The sequence below is a fragment of the Lonchura striata genome, chromosome Z (assembly GCF_050655825.1).
Source record: "Lonchura striata isolate lonStrDom1 chromosome Z, ASM5065582v1, whole genome shotgun sequence".
Lineage (NCBI taxonomy): Eukaryota > Metazoa > Chordata > Aves > Passeriformes > Estrildidae > Lonchura > Lonchura striata.
Window position 1 is genome coordinate 78,710,388 of NC_140740.1, and position 22,628 is coordinate 78,733,015.

Genomic DNA, 22,628 nt, shown 5'->3' on the forward strand with positions numbered 1-22,628 from the left:
AAATTATATCACAGACACTTCATTGCTATTGGTCCTACTGAAGAGTACCATGCAGAACTAATGTCTTTCCTTCTCCACGGAGAGCTATGTTTCCATACATCAAGTTTACAGATTGTCAAAGAACCAGTGCTTGTTTGACTATGTACAGCCAAGTGAAGGTTTATTTATTTTTTTTTCTCTCCTTGAAATATTGCAGAAATAAAAAAGAAAATTCTCCAGTATCATTACAGTATCATTATGCTGCTTTGTTTAAATGTGTATGCTCACAAGGTAATATATAAAATATAAGAGTAAAAGGAAGCCTTATGAAGGAAAAAAAGGTAAATACAGCTAATGTACTTGGTGATTGTATATAACGGGTCTTTGATTTAGTGTACATCATTCCTCTTTACATTCCAATCTTGTTCTTTTTCAATTAAAGCATATAATACAACAAGCTAAGTATAATACTATCTGTTCTTCATATGCATACACATACATCAGTAACTCACTGGTACTTCAGATTTAAATGCTCACAAGTTATAACCTATCAAATTCAGAAAACCCATGACAGTGTGAAGCAATGAAGTCTAATTATCCTTGCACAGAGATATCAGAAAAAGAAAAATTAACTACACTGTCTCAGCAAAGCACTTAGACAGATCAGCATCATCTGCCATACAGCACCACTCAGCCTCTTAAACTTGTGAGACTTTGCCACACTCAATATGCTCCTTCTTCCCCTTCATTAGGCAACCAGTTCCCAAACCTTCTGCTCTTCTTTTCATAGCACCTCATGCCTCTGAGAAAGACAAAAAATGCAGGTTTTGACTCATGAATAATTAAGAGATAGTCTAATTTTCTCCAGGTGAGTGTTATCTTTCATAGTTATCTTTCAGACTAACCAGACTATAAAGGTCTCAGAAACATTAGATGATTTTAAATATTTTAAAGATGAAAATTTTGTCCCAGCACCAAATGCCAAATTTCTTACGGTATGTTGCAAGAAAGAAAAAGTACTAATTTTGTAGAGAATCTCAGTCTCAAATTCAGATAATATTTCAGAAAGCAGAGTACAACTAGCAAAATTGTATGGAATTGCTATGAGACTCCTCTGCAGACATGGTCACATTGTAATGGTCCCTGGTGTTTGACAAAGATCCTCTCCCACATGTGAAATACAGCTGTATACTTGGTATACAACCAAATATGGATAGATATTTAAAACTGTACTGGCTCTGCTGGTAACTATGGTAATAGTGGGAACCAGAATTTACTTTAATAATAGCCTCTCTAATTAATAGTTCCTAAGAATTCAGACTGCTTGGGAATGGTTTTCTGTCACAACTTCTAAAATATCTATTTTCTTATATTTCTAGAAATGCATTTTAAATTCTAAGTTTTAAACCTTTTTAAAAGTGCTCTTCTCTACAATTCTGTTCTTCAGCAACTGTCTAGCTTTTTCTTATTTCCCCTGACCTCTCTTCATCCTCAGTTCTCTTTAAAGATCAGTCTTTTTTGCCCCCTGTGTTCTGTCTGTCATTTATATTTTCTCCTGGCCTTAATTGCTGGCTTCATTTCCCTAATCAGCTTCTTTTCTGCACAGCTTTGAGACTTCTCCTTTTATGTCACTCTTCACTGTTAGCAACTTCACACTAGTTTCAGAAATACGAAGGAATCCCAACACCAGGGCCTGAATGCTCGTGAACTTCACCTCTTTGAACTGCCTTGCAGATACAAAAGAAATTATAAAGCTGGCTGAAAACAATATTTCTTTCTCAGAAATTGACAAATACTGGAAGACTGAAGTCTCTCAAAGTCTGACAGAGAGGCTAAAGTGATCACAAGTTGTAACAAAGGTGTTTCTTTCAAGTGCCATGTTTTTCAGTAGAGACACATGGAGTTTAAAATCTGAGATAAAAACATAATCATAGACAGACATAAAACCAACCATCCATTATGCAAATGACCTAAATACTGGTAAATTTGCTTGCTAAAACATTTGGGTTGGTGTTTTTTTTTTTTGTTTTTTTTTTTTTTGAGATTCACTGTTAAATCGTTACTTACTTAACTCCTTACTACTGTACTAAAATAATAAAAAAGGCAACACTAAAATGTATGGCAGACAGGAGTATTGGGTCTTCAACAGTCTGGTTATTTTCATGTACTTTGGATTTACTTTGGATTTAAGGGGGAATTAGGGAGTGGTAACTCCTAAACTCCTATCATAGTTTTTTTCCTAAACATGAGGGATAGCATGAGTTTTGGCAGTGTCTACAAGAGAACTTCTGAAGCTCAAGCTCTGAAGGTTTACAGGCTCAAGAACTATGCTGGTTAAGGCATTTTATGTAGTCTCACTTTTTACTGAGAGTGAATCACAGGCAAGTGGATCACAAGAAGTCCATTCAGAATTCTGGCTTTAAAAACAGACAGAGGAATTTTGTCCAAAGAAAAGACATAAAAAGAAGAGTGAGAGGAATACAATACACAGATAAAGTGATCATGGACTCAGAATTTATTATTTTCACTTCTCAGTCTGTCTGTGAAGGTATTATGGCAGATAGTATTGAAAAGCTTGTTGAAGTCAGTATAACCAACATCCACTGCTCTCCCCTCATCCATCAAGCCAGTTATCTTAGAATAGAAGGTTATAATTTTGGTTAAACATAAACCCAGGATGACTACTTCTGATCAATTTCTTGTCCTTCATGTGTTCTGAAATGGTTTCCAGGAGGGCTTCCACCATTACCCTCCAAGGGATCAGGTGAGGCTGACTGGTCTGTAGTTCCCTGGATCCCACTTCTGTGCCTTCTTAAAGATAGGAGTGACTCTCATGGGCACACCCTGTCAGGTCCCATGATCTTGTGCATATTTTGTTTATTTAAATATTCCCTAATCTGATCCTCCTGTACCGAGGCTGTCTTACATGCTCCATACATTCCTGGGATTCCTAGTTGCTGCTCTTGACTGAAAAGAGGTCAAGTAGGCATTCATTTCTCCAGCTTTTTCTGTGTCCTTTATCATGTGATGCTCTGCCCTATTCAGCAGTAGACCAACATTTTCTGCAGTCGTCTTTTTGCTGCTGACAAACTTTTGAGAACTTTTCTTGTTTCCCTTCACATCTCTTAGCAGATTTATTTCAAGGTGAGTTTTGCTTTCCTAACCATATCTCAGCAGTATATTCAAACTGCTTGTCTATATTCTTCCCAGGACATTTTTCTCCTTTTCCACCTCTTGTATGCTTACTTTTTGCATTTAAGTTTTGTCACTATCTTCTTGTTTATCTTTTTGCTTCATTTTGTGTTCCTTGGGTTCAACTTCTCTGGAGTATGAAAGGTGATCCTTTAAAGTCAACAATTTCTTCTCTTCAGATATTTATATTCCATGGGTTTATTTGAAGAAGATTCAGGCTAAAGTCTGCTCCCCTGAAGTTCAGGATTATGGTTCTCCTTTGTTTACTGCTCTCAGGAACACCATAATCTCATGGTCACTGCAGCTAAGGCTTCCCCTGAACATCCACAAAGAGATTCTTCTTTATTTGTCAAAAACAGGTCCAGCAGAACATCACTCCTCATCAGGTTCTCAGTCACATGTCTGGATGCTTCTTTAAAAATGCATTTCAAACCCCTTGGTGATTTGTCCTTCTGTGTTGTGCTTCTAGCAAATATTTTAAGTTCTCCATGAGATTCAAATCCTATGAATGTGAAGCTGACTCCAGTAGTCTGAGCAAGTCTTACCTACTTGCTCTCCCTGACCAGGAGCAGTTTGTAGTAGACACACAAAAATTATTCCTATTGATCAGCCTGCTAATCCTGATGGATAAACTCTGAGTTAACTCATCATGAATTCCAAGGCAGAGCTCCATGCATTCTCACTTCTCTCACATAAAAGGCAACTTCCTACCTTCCTACCCTCCTATACAGTCTCTAAAGAACCTATATACAACTATTGCAGCACTCTGATTATAAGCTATCACTGTATGCCTGTGATTCCAATGAGGTCATGGCCCTGCAACAGCACAGAAACCTCTAATTTCTCCTATTTCTTCCTCATGCTACATTCATCAGTGCACAGGCACATAGCTATGTCCATCTCCTAGTAAAAAATATGAGAGCTTTCCCAAAAATTTTGTCTTGTACAACTGTCATATGCATACAGAAAGTGGGATGATCCCACTTCAACATTATTTTGCTGATTACAGATTCTCATATTATCCTATATGCTTTGCATGCTTAAGACAATCAACCACTTCCTCACTTGACTTTTGGTCATTCTTTCTCTCACCATCATTTCTAGTTTAAAGCTTTTCTTGTGTGAGATTTTACTATCCTGTATGTCAGGAAAACAGGTTTTTCAGGGATCTGATTCAAAGACTCCCACAAAATAAAGCCAAGGAACACAGAGGGGACCAAAAAGCTAGTCGAAGCATACAGATCAGATCCTTCAAGCTCACAAGTAGTGCATCCAAACAAAGAGGAAGTCAGAGAAAAATGCCAGGTTATATGAGTGAATTAAAAAGGAACTCCTGGACAAACAAACATAAGAAGAATGGGTAGCCTGGCAGGAATACAAAGAAATTGAGGAGCCAGGAATCACAATATGAAATCTGATAGAATCAAACCCTTTATTAAAGAGTCATCTAGAACAACAAGCCCTGTCACTGCCCTTGTAAATAGTCCTTTACATCTTTCCTGTACTGTCACTTCAGGTACTGGAAGGTCATAATTAGATCAGAGAAACCTTTCCTCTCCAGGCTGTACAAACTCTCTCAGCCTTTCCTCATAGGAGAGGTGCTGCATCCCTCTGATCATCCTGGTGGCCTCCTCTGGACTTGCTCCAGCAGGTCTGTGTCCTCCCTGTGCTGGGACCCCAGGGCTGATGCAGGGTTCCAGGTGGGCTCTCAGCAGAGCAGAGCAGAGGGGCAGAATCCCCTCCCTCCCCTGCTGCCCACGTTGCTTTGGATGCAGCCCAGGACACATTTGGCTTTCTGGGCTGGGGGTGCCCATGGCTGGGTCATGTCCAGCCTCTCACCACCAGAACCCCCAAATCCTTCTCACAGGGCTGCTCTCCATCTGCTCAAGCCCCAGACTGTGCTGGTATTGAGGATGGCCCTGACCCAGGTGCCACACTTGGAACTTGATCTTTTTAAACCTCATGATATTTGCACAGGCTATTCTCCATCTTGTCCAGCTCCCTCTGGATGGCATCCCATCCTTCAGATGTGTCAACAGCACCTCTCAACTTCATGCTATCTGCAAATTTGCTAAGGGTGCACTCAATTTCATTGTCCATTCCCTGATGAAGATGTTAAAGAGCAGGGACACCCCTGTCACTCATATCCATTGAGACTCTGAGCCACTGACCACCACGCTGCGGATATGAATACCATATATACCAACCAGTTTCTTTTCCATCTAACAGTACCATTCAATCATTATCTCTCCAATTTAGAGGAAAGTATGCTGTGCGGAGCAGTATGAAAAGCTCATAGAAGTCCAGATAAATGACATCTCTAACCCTTCCTTCTCCAATTATGTAGTAATTAAATATATCAAAACTATATGTATTTAATTAGTATCAAGTAAGTACCAAAACTGTTTATCTTTTTTTTAATAATGTGAATACCTTCATAGGATCTATGCTCTTGTTTGCACAGATGTCATGCTACTAAGTATGTACACTGGTATAAAAATTTCCAATAATGTGATTTTTAAACTCACACCAATAAAAACAAGACAAAATTCTATTAAATTTAAAATGATCACTTTATGCCCTGAAGCATAAGAATTAATCATTCTAATTTTACTCTAGTGAGGGAATTGCAGATGCTATTTTTGTATTAATACAAGTGATGAGTTTTTTTTTTTCTTTATTCTTTACACTCTCATATTTGCTCTATTAATTTATTCTCTTCAAGCAAATCCTCTGACTGGTACTGCTCCAGAACTAGAAGGGGTTTTCTTATAAACTTAGTGTTGCTTTTCTTCTAGTGTATCTGTCTCTTCTTGTGAAAGTAATTAAATAATTTCTTAAAAATCCCAGAAATAGTCAAGAGTGAAACAGATTGGGTCATCTATTAAGACTGATAAATAAGAAAGAAAAATAAAAAAAACAGTGTAATTAAAGGAAGTAACTGGAGTGTTTTCAAACAGGATTTTTAAGATGCATTTAATCATGAGAAGCCATCAGAAATTCTCCTCTTTCAGCTAAGTACTGTAAGTAGCTAACACAAGACTCAATATCTGTAAAACTGTGATGGAAAATGTTCTGAACTATGCGGGGGAAAAAATTTGGAATAACCAAAGAAAATGTTACTATAATTTGCAATCCAATAGCACACATCAAAGCTATTAACAATACCCTCTTAACACTGATTGAACTGCACCTAAGTATCAATTCTTTCTCAATTCAGATTTAAAAGAAATTATAAAATAATTTTTGCAGAAATAGAAATGAACATGACCTTTTCCTGACTGAGCTGGAAACTAGAAAGCATGTCAGTTCCTCTTTAATATTTTCAGGAAGGGAAATCATTGCCTTTGGGAAATTAATTTAAAGAGGGTATGTCACATGATGCAAACAAGAGTTATTTCTTAACATACCTTCCTTTCAACAGAAATAATATAATCTTATTTGTTTATAAAAAGGACAAAAAATATAAACCTCAAAAAGCTTTAACTTTGCCAATTAAAAGCCATTTTCTATTGCTAATATACTTAGAGTGCAGCAAGCTGAATTAATCTAGTGACGCAGTCTACAGAAACATTTTAAATTAACACCTGGCCCTTAAATAACTCTATATTAAAAACACAATTCAGGTTCTTATTATTATATCAGTCATCCTCTTTTTCTTAGTCTTCCACCATCTTTCAAATATTTATTTTCTCTAATGCAGAAGGCACATTTTCTTTGTTGATAAACTGCAGCTCACTAAGAGCTCTTTTTTCTACAACTTGCCATTTCTAGCCCAGTAATGTAACAGCAGAACTACTTAACCTCTTAGAAACAGCAGCTAGAGAACAAAAAAATTTAAGCAGTTGTTTTGAAGAGAACATTTTTGGACTCTCATTCCATATCAAAGTTTTATGTAAGCTGAGTTCCCAAAAAAATAAATAGAAATAAACTACTCTAATCTTTGTCATTGGGTTGTAACAGAAATGCATGACTTCTCAAAAAATATGATGGAAGGAGACAGTTACCTACTTGACATCAATGAGAGCAGTGTGAAACATGCTAATTAGAAGTATTTGAGGCCAAAAAAAGTCTACTCAGGCATTGGTGATAATAAGCATGTAGGGTTAAGAGCCCTCACCATGGCACACTTCATGGAAATTCACTGCTCTGATTGAAAATCTGTTTCAACAGATGTAAGGCATACCCATATGCCAAAACAGATTCTTAGCAGTGTACACCAGTCACATAGTGCTTTGAAGAAAAACAATATAGGACAATGAAAAGATAACCATCTGATTTTAAAGGCAAAAATTGCGAACCATATGAGTAATAAGTGCAAAGAAGAGATAAAGAGCCCAAAGCTTTTAAGGGTTAAGGATGAGACACAGAAATATGCTGGGTGTCTGAAGTAGCTTTTTCACAAATGACCTACAAAATTTGCACACAGGGACATGGATCTTGCCCAGACTTTGGCGGGGGGAACAATATTAAAAAGTTAAACTTCTGAAGTTTTTAAAAATCTAACATACATTAAGAAGCCTACACCACTAGGCCACAGTTCTTGTGCTGACAATAAAAGAAAAAACCCAAACAAGCAAGCCGTGAAAGATCAGTGAAATAGTAATCAATACAGAAAATAAATAACAAAAAAGAAAAAAAAACCCAACCAACTGAAAAAAAAAAGAAGAAAAAACCAACCAACCAAACAAAACCCACACTATAAACTCACATTTGAGCTGAAAAACACATTTTAAGTCTCTGTCAGACAAAAAAAAGACAAACTGTAGCAGCAGATAAAAAGAGCTGTGCAAGGAGTGTGTTACATAATTTCTAGCAACCATTGCCACCCATAGAAAGACAGATATTTTTAAGACTAAACGTTTGAGTGAGCATATTAGCAAAATACTTGAATGTTATTCCAGAAGAGCAGTTTTTAGATATTCTAGATAATCAGTCTAGAAGACTTAAATGCTGCAATACTTAGCAACACTTTTTAAAAACTCAATCTGTTACATTATCTTGACACACCTGGCTCAAAATTGGCCATGACCAAAAATATGCCTTGAAATCCAAGGGCAATCAAAGCTATTTTATAAAATTATCATAAACTTACACTTATTGATGTTTCTAAGCTTGTAAAGTCAATGGCAATAGAAAAACTAGAGACCTCACAATATCCAGGCCTTAGCATTATTTAGGAGAGAAAGCACTACAACATCAGACCAGAATGAGAATGCTTAAATGGTAATGTCAGTGGAAAAAAGGGAAATAAGATTTGGCATTTGAAAATAAATTAGTCAAAAAAAAAAAAAAAGACACTTCACAGAAAAACTCCTGTACCAATGAAAAGAAAAATTACCAGATTCCATCACTATCATGAGGAAACATTGCAACTTCGTGGGACAGCTATTCAGGCCTATATATTAATTCTACACAAGTCTGTCAAAATGAAATTTGTGCCAAAATGTTGACACTCACTAAAAAACTAATTACAAACTTCAGCATGGAGAATGGCATAATTGATCTCTATGCCATAAAGTGTGTGGAAATAGTGCCAGAGAGATTCCTTTTCATCACTTGAGCATTACTGACACAGGAAAAACAGCAGGAGTAAACAAGAACATAGAGTGATTCTGCAGTTTCTGTTTTTCAACCATTTTAATTGTCATGTCCAGGCTGGAGCTGATGCAAATAGTACAATGAAATCATAGCTGATTAACAGCCCATGTTTTAATTCCTGTAAGACAGTTTGTTTAATCCAGGATTCTCATTATACAGAACATTCTCAATATAGAAAGTGTGAAAGTATTTATGCATTTTAATATAATAAATATTGAGCAGTCACTTGCACAATAAAAGCACATTTAAAGTTCAAATAGAATTCTGTAGAAAACTTCTTATATATCTTCAAATTTAGAATAAACTCTTATTCATATTATGATTGATTGTCAAGGTTGAATCAAACCCAGCTGAGAACACAATCCCAAAATGTGTTATGGTAGAACAGTTGAATGGGAAGATACTATATTTAATCTAAGTCCTTCCAATTTCAGAGTCAATTATTAAGGTATATTATATATAAATGCACATTGTAATAAATACATCTTTCTAAATACAAATATACATAAATTCATAATACATCTGCACTATATCAGCAATTTCAAGCCTAAAAAATTAGTAACCTCAGGACATGGATGCATCCATAAAAGGAAACAAATTGTAATGATATTGATGCCATTTCGGTTTTGCCTTTTTTTCTTTCATTTGTTCTCTGTATTTTTTACACCTATATTTGCAACTCCATCACCTGTTGTATTACTAGCTAGTTTGCACAGTAATTTTCCATGGCCTTTTCTTAAGCAGAAAGAAAAAAAAATTTCCAGAGGTGCAAGCTCCGGAAGGTTCAAGGCTCCATGCTATCATTGATCTTCTGGGAACCAAGGCTGAGAACAACCCTTCAAGATACATTCTGATGGATAAACTACAGCTAATGCTGAAGGGGACTCCAAAGAAGGGGCTTGACCTTGGAGGGAATGGCATCATCACCACTTGTCCTCCTGACTGGTGCTTCTTATCAGTCATGCTAATTTCCTAAAACCTGTAAAATGTACTCATCAGGGGCTTTTGTGGACATCTTTCCATAAGTGCCCCTGAAGGCCTTCAAATAAAGATCCCCTTTTATATTACCTCCATACTAATATTACCTCAAGTCTCATTTCCAGATTTACTCTTCCTCAGGAATGATCCACAGTATTTTAATTTTAAATATGAGGTCCCTGCTACAGACATATATATAAGACCCAATTAGTTCTTACCCTTTATTAAATCCAGGAATCAACAGACATTAATATACAAAATAAGTAAATGGTAACTTCCCAACTGAAGTCAGAAAAAATGTGTTTTCTGTTTTTTGATACAAAGATATAGACCAGGTTTACAAGGTACCAGATTAAAGGTCTTGATCATTCAAATTATGCCCATACCTAATTCTTGACCTGCCCTCGGAGAGAAGTATGATAGTGGAACCAGTTAGTGTCATTAATAAAGGAGATACAAAACGGTTGCAGTTCTGAAATTTATTTCACCTCATTTATTCTCTAAGCCATCAGGAGAGGATCTTCTCTTTTCATCACTGGATGTCATTCTGAGTCCCTCTGGGTTGAAACTCTAAGGCAGATGGGGGATCTTGAACACTTGAAAATCTGCAAAATCACTATTCAGTCAAGAAATTGAGACAAACCTTCCTTTATTCTTCATGTACAAAAATTAAGTCAGAAATATTTCAGTGAGCAATACATGTCTTGTACAAGGAAACATACCCAAAATAAGAGAGAAAACATGAATAATAATTACCTGATCTCCATAGTTTGTCAGTAGAGGCTGAAATTCATAACCAGTGTGTTATAATTGGCGATTCATTTTTAAATCCTACAAAAAAGTCTTTTCAGTCTCTTCAGACAAATTCCCTGCTTATAGTGCAGTTATCTTCTCTTACTTTAAATTTGTGGAGGTGAAATGATAAGATAGCTCATTTAATGCTTTGTGGTGGAAGCAATGGATTACATTCTGAATTATATCCTAGGGATAATAGTTAAGCAGGAGATGGGAGAAGGCTATTATCAAAGTACAATACTGATATTATAATGCATTCTTGAAATAAATGTCCATGAAGGAAAGATGCATATTACTTGGTAATATGCATATTACTGTAAGCTCAATCCACAGAGAATGGGATGCCCCCATAAACAATTTTGCAATGTAAAGCACTAAATAAGCCATACAAAAAGCAACTAATAATTAAACCATTTCCATAGATTTTTAGGGTTAAATTCCTCTGATGGCATACAGGTCTCCTATTATTTAGAAGTCTGTTTAGCGGTGCTGCAAAATACTTTCTTCTACAAGATGAAATTTATGCAATTACTTTCTTATTTAGTGAGGTCTGAATGCTATTTTAGGCACTTTGTGTTAAACATTTTGATATTTCAGGACTATCTCTCTCTCCTGTGCCATGTGCCATTTGTTTCCAGAATTCTTTTTTGCATTGCAGTGTCTTTGGTAGCTCCAAGCCCTTTCTCAAGGAACTTTTTTGGAGGAAAATGTGGATAGAGACATAACATGGAATCATGCTCTTGTCACTACAGCCGTATTCAGACTCCCTCCTAGGCCTCAAACTCCATCAAATCTATCTCTAATGCTCCAAGTATCACTCAACTGTAAGCCCAAAGAATGTATTGACATGATGTCATCATCCTCTCTGTTCAAATAATTTTTTAACTGCAAGTGTCCTATATATATAGCAGCTTGTTTCCCCAGCTGTAAGTTACAACAGAAACAATTGCATATTCATTGCTTTAAAGCAAACTGGAAAGTGCTGAGACTGCCTACAAATTTTTAAGTACCATTCAAACAAAGATTTCTTACTTAGCAACAAGTATTTTAAGTAATTCTGTCATGTGTTTAAATAGAATTTTAAATCTTCCCAATTTTAGGAGATGTCTGGCATGATTTATAGTGCTAATTTGATCAAATAAAATTCACCAAACCTCATGATTATAAGCTTAAGTCTACTTAAATTTATCTTTAATTTTATGTAGGATGGGAGGGACAGCATCCCCTAAAGAAATATTGCACTGTCTTATTTATTTTATATTAAGTATTTATATTTTTAAGTTTTTTAGAAGATTAGTCATTAATTTAATTATTAAAAAGGCCAGAAAATTTGTGTTAGCATTGTGATTACTTTAGCATGAATAAACATTAACAGTCAACTGAAAAACACTTCAGTAAGCTCAGAGTGGAGTTCACTGAAAAGACTAATTCTGTGTCTTTAATCCTGTCTGAAATTTTATCAAATAAATAAATTTCAGGGGGAATGTTTTAATTTCATCTTAATACACTTTTCAGTAGGGTAATGTTTTGGCAGTTCTACAAGTGAGAGAGACTGTTACTTGTCCCCATTTCAGAAAAATAAAACAGAAAAATATATATAATAGCTTTTAGCTAATTCTTGTAAAAAGCAGTCACATTTCCTAAAGACATTTGCACAGGCTTTATCTTGGATTAACGGAAGAACCTAGCATGACTGCTGCAAACCACAGATGCTTGGCTTTCATGACTAATGAGTTAATCACAACACTCTGGTCACCCGCTGTTATCTCTTAATTTTTATCTCCTCCAGAGTTTTATAATTTTACAAAATCTGTAGAGATTACCTACAGATTTTTAAATTTGTTCCTTTGATTAAATTAGTTGCAATCCAGCCTACTGCCTTCTGTGATATGAACTTTTCTCTGAATGTTTTTTTCAGTTGATGCTTCTGGTGGTTCTAAAGAGAATTTTATAAAACTAAAATGTGGAATCTATTATTATCTTTAGCCTGAGCATCTGGGGTCTCAGAATTAATCTGAAATTTTGAACTCTGGCATTTAGATGTAATGTACTTCTGGGTTTAGCTCTAAAGCACAATTAAATTAAAATCCCTTCATTATTTTGTAACTAGAAAGAAGAGTGCATGTTCCGTATTGCCCAGTAACTGATTGACTGACATTGATAAGTAGGGTGAGTTATTCTATCCACACTTAGACCATTTTAAAGTATACCAAGTGTGGAAAATTTTTGCTATATTTTTTCCTTTTTCTGAATTATGATGTAGTATTATTCAGACACTTTAAATAAGGTATTTTAGAAATTATGAGTAATACATGCTGTAGAATTCCATTATAATGGAATTAGACAATTCTGCAATGTACTTGTTTCTAGTAAGGACTGCCATTTCAAAAAAATGGAAGCATGTATTTTTCCCTTGAAGAAAAGATCAGGGTTCCTTTCCTTCTTACGCTGTCCCCATTTCAATACAAAAGGTTAAAGCAGTGTATGGAACAGGTAAATGCAGGATACCCCGATCAGGTATTGTTAGGGTGCCCACCTTCCCAAGAGCGTCTCTGCTTTGGTCCCGACAAGGAGCTCCTGCAGCCTACCAGACAGTCAGTGACGGATAGTGGAACTGCCAAACTAGGAAAGAGAAAAGACCCTTCGTGTAGTAAATCCAACTGGGCCTACTGAAGGATGAAGTTCAGGAGACAGGCGCAGAGTAGGAGCACAACCACAGCAGAAGGGAACCAGGGATGAAGAGCCAGAGGCGGGTCCAGGGTATGTTAGAGGAAAGGTGAGAGGAGTTGGGATACAAATGCACCAATATGTTGTGGATCAGGGGAGGAGCTAGGGCGGGGTGATACGAACAGACCCAATGAGGGAATGGAGAGGGGATGGTGATCTGAGGAAGGCCAATGGGAAAGCCAAGAACATGGAATGTTCTGGAAGGGGAGTGAACATCTGTTAACAGACAGGACCAAGTTTGCATGAGGAGCAGGGGATCATGGGAGGTTGATCCAATTTCTCACCTTGTGCTAGACAGAGGTGTCATCCCAGGGCATCCCAGACCTATTATTTCCTGAGTGGTCTCCCAGAGGTAAATCACTCTCTTGTCTTCAGTTTTGGGGATATGGGATTCCTCTTCACTCTAAACTTTCTTTTTAACTTCTAGGGATAGATTAATGCAATACTGAAAGAGCCCTACAAACTTTATCATCTAACTAAACTTCAACTTGGGCTGAACTGGAGTTCAAGAACTGACAAAATTTTGGCCAGGTCACTAATTACCACATTAATACTTTCTATACACACAATTCCATATCAGCAAACTCAAACACTTCCATCTTGAAAGTTAGCATCTGTCAAGCAAGATTTTTCTCACATGGCTATCCACAAATCTATTTTAAGGTACTTGAAATAAAATTTGACTTAGATCATTACTTAAATCACAGGGTTAGAGGCTTAACTGCTATTAGCATGGAAGTTTATGTAGCTCTTTAAAGCTGTTTCTAACACTTCAAAACATGCTGTAAGGTTAATTCCACCCGCCCTGCCTGTCTGAAGAAAATATCTTCCCTCAGACTCTAGCCCATATTCACAGAACCACAGAATCACAGAATGGTTGGAGTTGGAAAGGACCTTTCGACCTCATCCTAGTCCAACCCTGCTGCTAAGGCAAGACAAGGTTACACAGAATCACATCCTTGTAGATTTTGAACATCTCTAGAGAAGGAAACTCCACAGTCCTTCTGAATAGCCTGTTACAGTGCTCAGTCACCCTCAAAGTAATGAAGTTTCTCCTCATATTAAAATGAAACTTCTTTAGTTTTAGTTTGTGCCTATTGCACCTTGTCCTGCCAATGGCTACCATGAAAAAGAGTCTGTCCCTATCTTCTTGACATCTACACTGAAGATATTTGCATGCATGCATGTATGCACGTACATGTATGTATATTTTTCTTCTTACCTAAGTCTGAGAAAGGATATTCCCATCAAAAAAGGGAGTATCGTTAAGTAACTAAACAATCATACTGACAATGGGGATGAGGGGAATGGCCTTATCAGGTATAAAGATGTTCTGACAGCAACTAACTCCCTGTTTTCCTCACTTCAGTAACAGTTTTCATTGACAACTTTGCCAAAATTTGTTGAAAGAAATATAATACAATAATGTAATATAATAGCCTGGTTTCTTTTATGTCCTGTGCCTACAGACGCTCAGTCTGAAAGGTCTTTGGAACTGAGAGTGATCTCACAGAAATGTAAAGGAACAATTTTCTCCTCCCAAGAAACTAAGAGAAATATAGATTTGTAATGGTTGGGTTCAAGGGTTAAACCAGAAAAGCAGGACATTCTCTCACATTGCAATGAGAACGATGAAGTTTTTATGAGGTAAAAGAGATGAAAAAAAAAATACACATGCAAACCTAAAAGTCAAGATTCACATAAAGATTTAGAGTCCAGATTCACATAAATTCAAAGCCCTGATATAGCTGGATAGACTCTAATGGAAAATTCTGTTATTTTGGTCTCTCTCATACTATCCTGAAACATACTGAATTTGGTTTTCAACACTGAAAAGCTTAAAGTGCAATTTTAGTAATTATAAAACTGAAAGGAAACAGAAGTGACTGTTTGGATGTTCATTCAATACTTGTCATTTATGTAACACACATTTGGTCCAATTCAAGCATTAGCAAAAAAAAATATGAATGTTCTGATGCAGCCTATAAACTCATTGAATTTTTTTTATATGAGTCTTTTTGTACAAAGACGAAATTGCGTATTTTTAGCCATAACCTGGGGAGATTGGACAGACACTTAGAACATTTTTTTTTTAAGTGAGAAATGGCTTTTAATATGGGGATAATCGCTGCTTCAGAATTCTGACAGGGAATTTGTGAACTCCAAGCATCAGTTATAAATGTAATAATATATAGCACTGGAAGTCCATATAGTTCTGTAAGGATATAAAGGACATGGAAGGACAGAGGTAAAATACATGACATGGGAAAGAGTGGGAACAGTCACTTCATAGTACTTAATTTACATGGCACCAGAAAAGCACAGAGCTTCATTTAGTGAGCAAGAAGTGATGCTATGGCTTTCCAGTGAGCAGTTATAAATATCCTGTTGTGCTTCTAATCATGTTTCTTAACCCTACAGGAAATTTTGGACTTGGCATATTCCTTATACACTAGAAATAATAAAGCAAGGTGCTTTGCATCAAAATAATTGGTAATATACTCCCCCTTACAAGATCACTTTACCTGACACTCTTTACTTACCAAAACCACAGTTCACCCAAACCCAAGAACAGCAATCTAGTTTTGCAGTTTAAGAAGGACACATGGCAAAGCATCTGAAATGTGATCCTCAGTTCACAATCATTCTCAGTACAATGGTAAGGAAGGAAAAAAAAAGAAAGAAAAAAGGGAAGGGGAAGGGGAAGGGGAAGGGGAAGGGGAAGGGGAAGGGGAAGGGAAGTACTGGTTTCAAAGTTATATTTATTTTACAAAAAAAAAAATTATTTCCTTTGCTCCTTTCTCAACCTCTCCCTTGTTCCCTCAAAATTCCAGGAACATATATATGTATATTCTTCCTATTCCTCTGTTAGTGCCCTTGGACCATCTAGTCCGGCTCATCAATTCTTTCAGGGAGTTGAGGTGTGAAATTATCTGTGTAGGAGGAAAAATGAAAGGTGGGATAAGAAAGAGGAAAGTGCACTGAATAGATACCACTGCAGTCTACATTAGAACATATTTCACATAGCTTAAGATACAAATTCATAATCAGTTTGCAAATTTTAAAACACTTACTGTTTGCGAAACCAGTAATAAAAAAAACTTTCATCAGATCTGTTCCAAAGCAAGAGGGCATAAAATTTAGTTGTAGGGTATGAAATTACTTCTGTCTTCTACACGCATAATAGGATACACACCATAATTGCATGACAACACATTATTTCTCAAATAGCATAAAATGTACTTCTTGACACTATAATCTTAAATAGTCTATATTTTTCTCAGGAGTTTTAATGCACCTATCATGCTGTACTGAATACTACTATATGCAATCTGGACTTGGAGCCCATTAAAGTAATTTAGACAAAAGGTACACTGTAAATGATTCTTACACAACATAAAACTCAGTAAAATAGCAAGAGTAGCAGTGGAAATGTTTTGATATACACACAGTTTTTAGGCTCATTTTAACTGCAAGTTTCTTAACTCCCTATTGAACTTAAGAAATATTTTGCTGCCTGGTGACAAGGAATAGTTTGCTCAGACTACACTAAATTAGTAGATTATAAAGAGTAACAAGTTTATCACAGATGGAGGCAAATTCTGTCTTTTACTAAGATTCATTTAGCAAAGGAAATGAGAGAGGAAACCAGTGACCACCCATGATTCCTAAATCCCCCTCAATCTTTCCTATGCTTGGGTTAGACCAGCTTCTTATGTGAAATAAGAGCCTGTGGCTAACCAGATTTGCTGCTCTACTAATCATCTAAAACTTCAGTGTCTAGTCCGCATTCATCATCTAGGCTCCAGTCAGTGAAGAAAAAGAGCCCTCTTCAGCAGACAATTTATCCAATTTTGAAATGGGGTTCTAAAAGAAAAGAGATGAGATGAACTACATTCATAAGGGGTCTAACTTATTACATGAACTGAAGAAGGAGTCGAGTCAAATTCATCTCTTAAAAAGCCCCAGTTTCAGTCTGATTCAGGTGACACTTGTATCAGGTTAAATGATCACTGGCACTCGTCTGCCTGTCATAAACCTTCAGGGGGCCATTGCAACACCACCATCCACCACAGTTTTTCCAGCCAGGAAGCTGGCATTGGACTTATATCTCTGCACAGATTAAGAAGCATTACCTGTGAAAAACATCGCTCTGCTATGACAGCTGAATAGATAAAATTAATTCCACAGGCATATACTGAGTGACATCAGGGCATTAGAATCGCAGTAAAGCATTGAAATAATGATTATACAAAAGGAGTGTAGTTAAATGCTCCATTAATATGGTTCATCTTATCAAGTCTTCTCACAAGACATGTCCCAGCACAAAAATTCTTCATTCAGTTTTCTAATACTGTCTCCACAGAATATACTCATTGAGTATCACATACCTTCTACACACATACATCTTTAGCTTTGTGAAAATACAAGAGTGTCTGCTCTCACTCTCTGCAATATGAACTGTCTTTCAAGTTGTGACAAAATGCTTCCAAACAGTGGCTTGTCTTCAAAGGTTATCATTTTTCTTACAGTTTCTTTTCACTCTGATATGTACTATGTTTTCAAGCATTCTTCTCGTTCCTCAGTCCAAAGATTAAAAGGGTCAGGCTGAGACCCACATATTGTCATCACTGGACAGTATCCAGTAATAGAGTGAATGGGTGAATCCTGTCTGAAATCTCTCCAAAGTTTGTATTCACTGTGCAGTGTTAATTCAAGTGGGCTAGCTAATTCTTTTTCCCCTCCTTTTTTTCTCAAATTTTCATGTAATTTTAAAAATTACCAGAGTTTCTAGCCTTCTCATTCTTTTCCTTAGCAGCCAGCCACCACATGTAGTATAAATGTCTTCCCAGGTGTTCCACCTGTAAATTAATGGTGTCCCTATTGTAACCTTTGCCACTGGCAACTCAAAATTAACTCTTCCAGCAATGCCAGACATGTAATTCTGATGCCACACTCAAGATGTCCACCAAAAGCCAACAATAGTATTATCTGTTATAATTTATATGTTATCTACTTGTATTTGTTGCAAATTCGAAGTTACAACAGCTCTCAAATATAAACTTTTGCAGTTTGTTCTGCAAGATCTCAACATTATAGAAGCATATAATAATAAAAATAATAATTTTTACTAACATTTTAGTGCAAAAGGAAATGTAGTTTCAACATTTTACAAAGAAAAAAGTTGTAAGATTGTTTATGCAAGAATACAGTTTAAAATTTTTTCAGTTCAAGAATATCCACATTGCTTAATTTCTCATAGGTCTTCTCTCAGTATTGGCATTGTTCACAGGACTTGTGATCCTGGATGCCAAATATTGATAGTACACTTTGAAATTAAAATTGTCTGAACCATAAAACCTAAATATTTTTTCTGCTTCCAGATTTATACAATCTACAGTGGGATTTGAGGGAAATAGATGCTCGTTGAGGAATTGTTTTGGTATTTACTTGAGTTCTGAGGTTATTTTAAGTGCAGATTGACTGCCATTGAGACTTTTACCAGCATGTAGAAGGAAACTGTGATAGAGACCCAGACACTTTGGCCATACTTGGAAACTGTCTTGTAAGCTACCTATCAACTGATATTTCATCTTAGCTATTAGAGTTTCATATTACAAAAACAAACTAAAAAACTATTAAAAACTATTATTTGATAGAAGAATTAAACAGGGCTAGATCAGTTCTTGGTTTTTGTCTATTGCATATGGAATCAAAAGAACAGAAGTAATGAATCCTTACATGTTTTTTACCTTGCTTCAATGACTCAACATCTCAAATTCAGTGAAGAGGGACTTTTTGGCAACAGATGATGAAAGAGAGATCTTTGTTTGGTATCCTGAGCTACATCCTTTTTCCACATGCCATTCAGAGAGGAACTGGTATCTTGCAACCAGCTCTCTTTGAAAATGCTCTCCTTTGGAGACAAGTGAAGATATTTTTGCTGTCTTGAACAGATTAGTCCCCTGATACTTCTCAGTTTGATTCCTTGGCACTATAGTAACACGCAGAATTTGATAAAGGTGAAGACACAATCCTACTGTTGATTTGCAGTTTGACATTACAGAGAAAAAATTAAACTGGGAAAGACTGATATCATAGTTTATAATATTGTCTATTTATAAGATTGTTTATCATGGAAGATAAGCCATATTACAAATATACTCTTAATTTTGATGATACAAGATAAATCTTTATTCTGAAGATTTAAGCAACTATAAAAAAGGCAGTGAAGGATCTATTATTTTGCAGATATCAGATATACTCACATTTTCATCTTAATGTGTTACTTCCTTTTTTGTCTTAATTTATGTCCTTAGACTCCTTAGCATATTTCCTACTTCCTTAAGTTTTTTGATAAGTACATTACAAGATAAGCACTTGTAACAATTCCCTTTCACTTGATGGGAATAAGTGCATTTCTGCAAACAATCTAATTACTCAAATAAACAAAAAATAGATACTAATTTCATAAACAAAATAGATATTAACAGGAATAAATCCAAGCTATTCGTTTTGCATTATTTTAAGGCTTCTCCTTGCAGCCATAGTTTATTATCATGCAATGTTCCCATTTTACAATTAATTAATTAATTAACCTGGAGAAACAGCAGAGCACTTGTAACTCTCACTCAATAGCTGTGCAAGAAAAATACTTTCTAATGTTTCCCAGTTACCAATGCCAATCACCTCTTAGGCCAAACCTCAAAGCTTGAGGAAGGAACTTGCTCTTATGAAGGATAAAAATTTTGCCTGAAGAGGAAAAAGGATTATGCAGGAATTTAGGACTTAATTTACACAAACTTAACAATTTATTTTTCCCTAGCCTGCTGCTTAGTTTGTGGATCCCCCTATAATTGTAAGGAGGAGCAGATATTTCTACCTAGCCCATTTCTCCCTCCACAATGCCTACACCTCTATTAACTGCTGTCAGCCATTGTCTTTAGAAGTCCACAAGAAAGAAAAGTAATTCCAGCATTCAGGGGAAGCAGAAAAACGTGTTAACTCAGTTGTGGGTTAAGTTAACTTCTGAGGGTGGCTTCCTCTCCCCGCTGAAGGGTGCTTCCCCGGGCAGGTGCTGTCGGGGTGCCTGCTGACCTGGGAGCATCTCCTCTTCAGGCTGCACTGACAGCTCCCTCACCCACCAGACACCCGAGCCTGGACGTGGAAATGGATGCCTCACCAGAGACAAGAGGATTCTCCTCTTGGTTAAATCCACCAGGGTTTGTTGAGGGTAGACCCAAGTGTCCGAGCAGTAGAGGTGGACAGGGTCAGAGGAGGCAGGATAGGAGCAGGAACACAACCACAAGTGAAAGGGTCCAAGGGTGGAGAGCAGGAGTCATGGCAGGGTCCAAGGTATATAACCGGGGAGTGGTAGGAGGGATTGGGGTACAAACAGTGCAATGGGGAGAGGCTACACGGGAGGAGCTGGGATGGGGCAATACAGGTGGAACCAGTAAGGGAGAAGGGAGGGAGTGATCTTTCAGGGAGAACCAATGAGGGAACCAGGAACATAGAACATGCCAGAACTGGGGAGTGGGTAGCAGTTGACGGACAGAGATTCACTTGCAAGGAGGTGCAGGGAGTCCTGGAAAATCACTTCCTCACCCTGACTGAAACAAGGTTGTTCTCCCAAGGCATCCCATCCCTGTTTTCCTCATGACCATCTCCCACAGACTTTCTCTCAGTACATGAGTAAATAAAAAGATTCATGATCCATCCCATATCATGGCCTCTCAATCTCTTGGTGCTGGAATCCTGAAACCTCCAAAGGGTGACTGGTGTAAATGATTTTTCTTCAGCACTCATAAATGCACTAAAAGAACATCTTATCATTGCAGATAAAATGGCATCTTTAAACTTTATCATATTAAGTGAAAAACAGTTTCATATCCACCCAGGACAAGGATCAGATTGCCTATTAATAGATTTTATCTTCTGCAGCCACAACAAGTGGCTTATGCATAAACACAGTTTTAAGGGAAGATAAGTATTCATTTATTTAACAAGATTTGGTAAGAGAAAACAAAGAGAATATGTTGATCCAACTATCAACTGGACTGAACAATGATATTTCAAAAAGGCACTGGGTGTATACTCGTAAGTATCCAATAATCTAGCCCTTTTTATTTAAATTTCTTTAGAACAGAGAGGGAGATTGGTCCTCTCACAGCCAACAGGAGAAAAAGTTGCTGATTTAGTCCCCAAAATTTCTATTTCTACAAAGAATAATATTCTAACCAGAATAAGAAAAAAAAAATATCAGCTAAAAAGACCTCACCTTTTGCTTTTAATGCATTATTCTCTATTGGAGCATATAATCCTGCAAGACAAACTAGTTTGTGAGGTTATTTCTTCCAAATAATGTCAGAATCATTATTATAACTTTGGCTGAGAAAGGGAAATTGCAGAATCACAGAATAAGCTCTGATTTGGAAGGGATCCACAAGGACCACCAAGTTCAGCTCCTGGTCCTGTAGTGCACTATCCACAAGAGTCACATGAGCCTGAGAACATTATCCAAACATTTCTTAAACCATGTCAGGATGGTGCTGTGACCACTTCCCTGAGGCACCTCTTTTATCATCCAATCTCCCTCTGGGGGAAGAACTTTTACCTAATATCCAATTTAAACCTCCCCTGACACAACTTCAGGCCACTCTTTGGGGTTCTGTCACTGATCACAACAGAGGAGAGATCAGTGCCTGCTCCTCCTCTTCCCCTCTTGTGGAAGTTGTACGTGCAGTGAGGTTTATCCACATTCTCCTCCAGGCTGAGCAGACAAAGCTTCCTCAGCCCCTCCATCTACTGCTTCTCCTCAAGGCCCTCCAGCTGTCCTTTGGACACTATCTCATAGTTTTGTGTCTTTCTTATGTTGTTGCACCCAAACCAGCCCCAAGCCCTTGAGGTGAGGCTGCCCCATCTCAGAGCAGAGCAGGACTATCCGCTCCCTTGCCTGGCTGGTGATGCTGTGCCTGATGCCCCCCAAGACACAATTGACCCTCCTGGCTGCCAGGGCACTGCTGGCCCATGTTCAACTTGCCATCGACCAGGACCCCCAGGTCCTTTCGTTAGCACTGGTCTCCAGCATCTCATTCCCAGTCTGTAAGTTCACTCTGTTCCAAGTGCAGAATCCAGCAGTTTGCTTTATTGAACTTCATATGGTTGGTGACTGCCCAGTCCTCTAATGAGGACTGAAAAGCCCAGAAAATATTTTTTTTAATTTAAAACCTGGTTTTTTTCATATAAATATAAATATATAGAGAGATATATCAGGGGCATATTACACGATATTTCAACATGTTGTACAAGCCCTTTATGCAGGCAGATAGTGAAACAGATACCCCCCAGTGTAG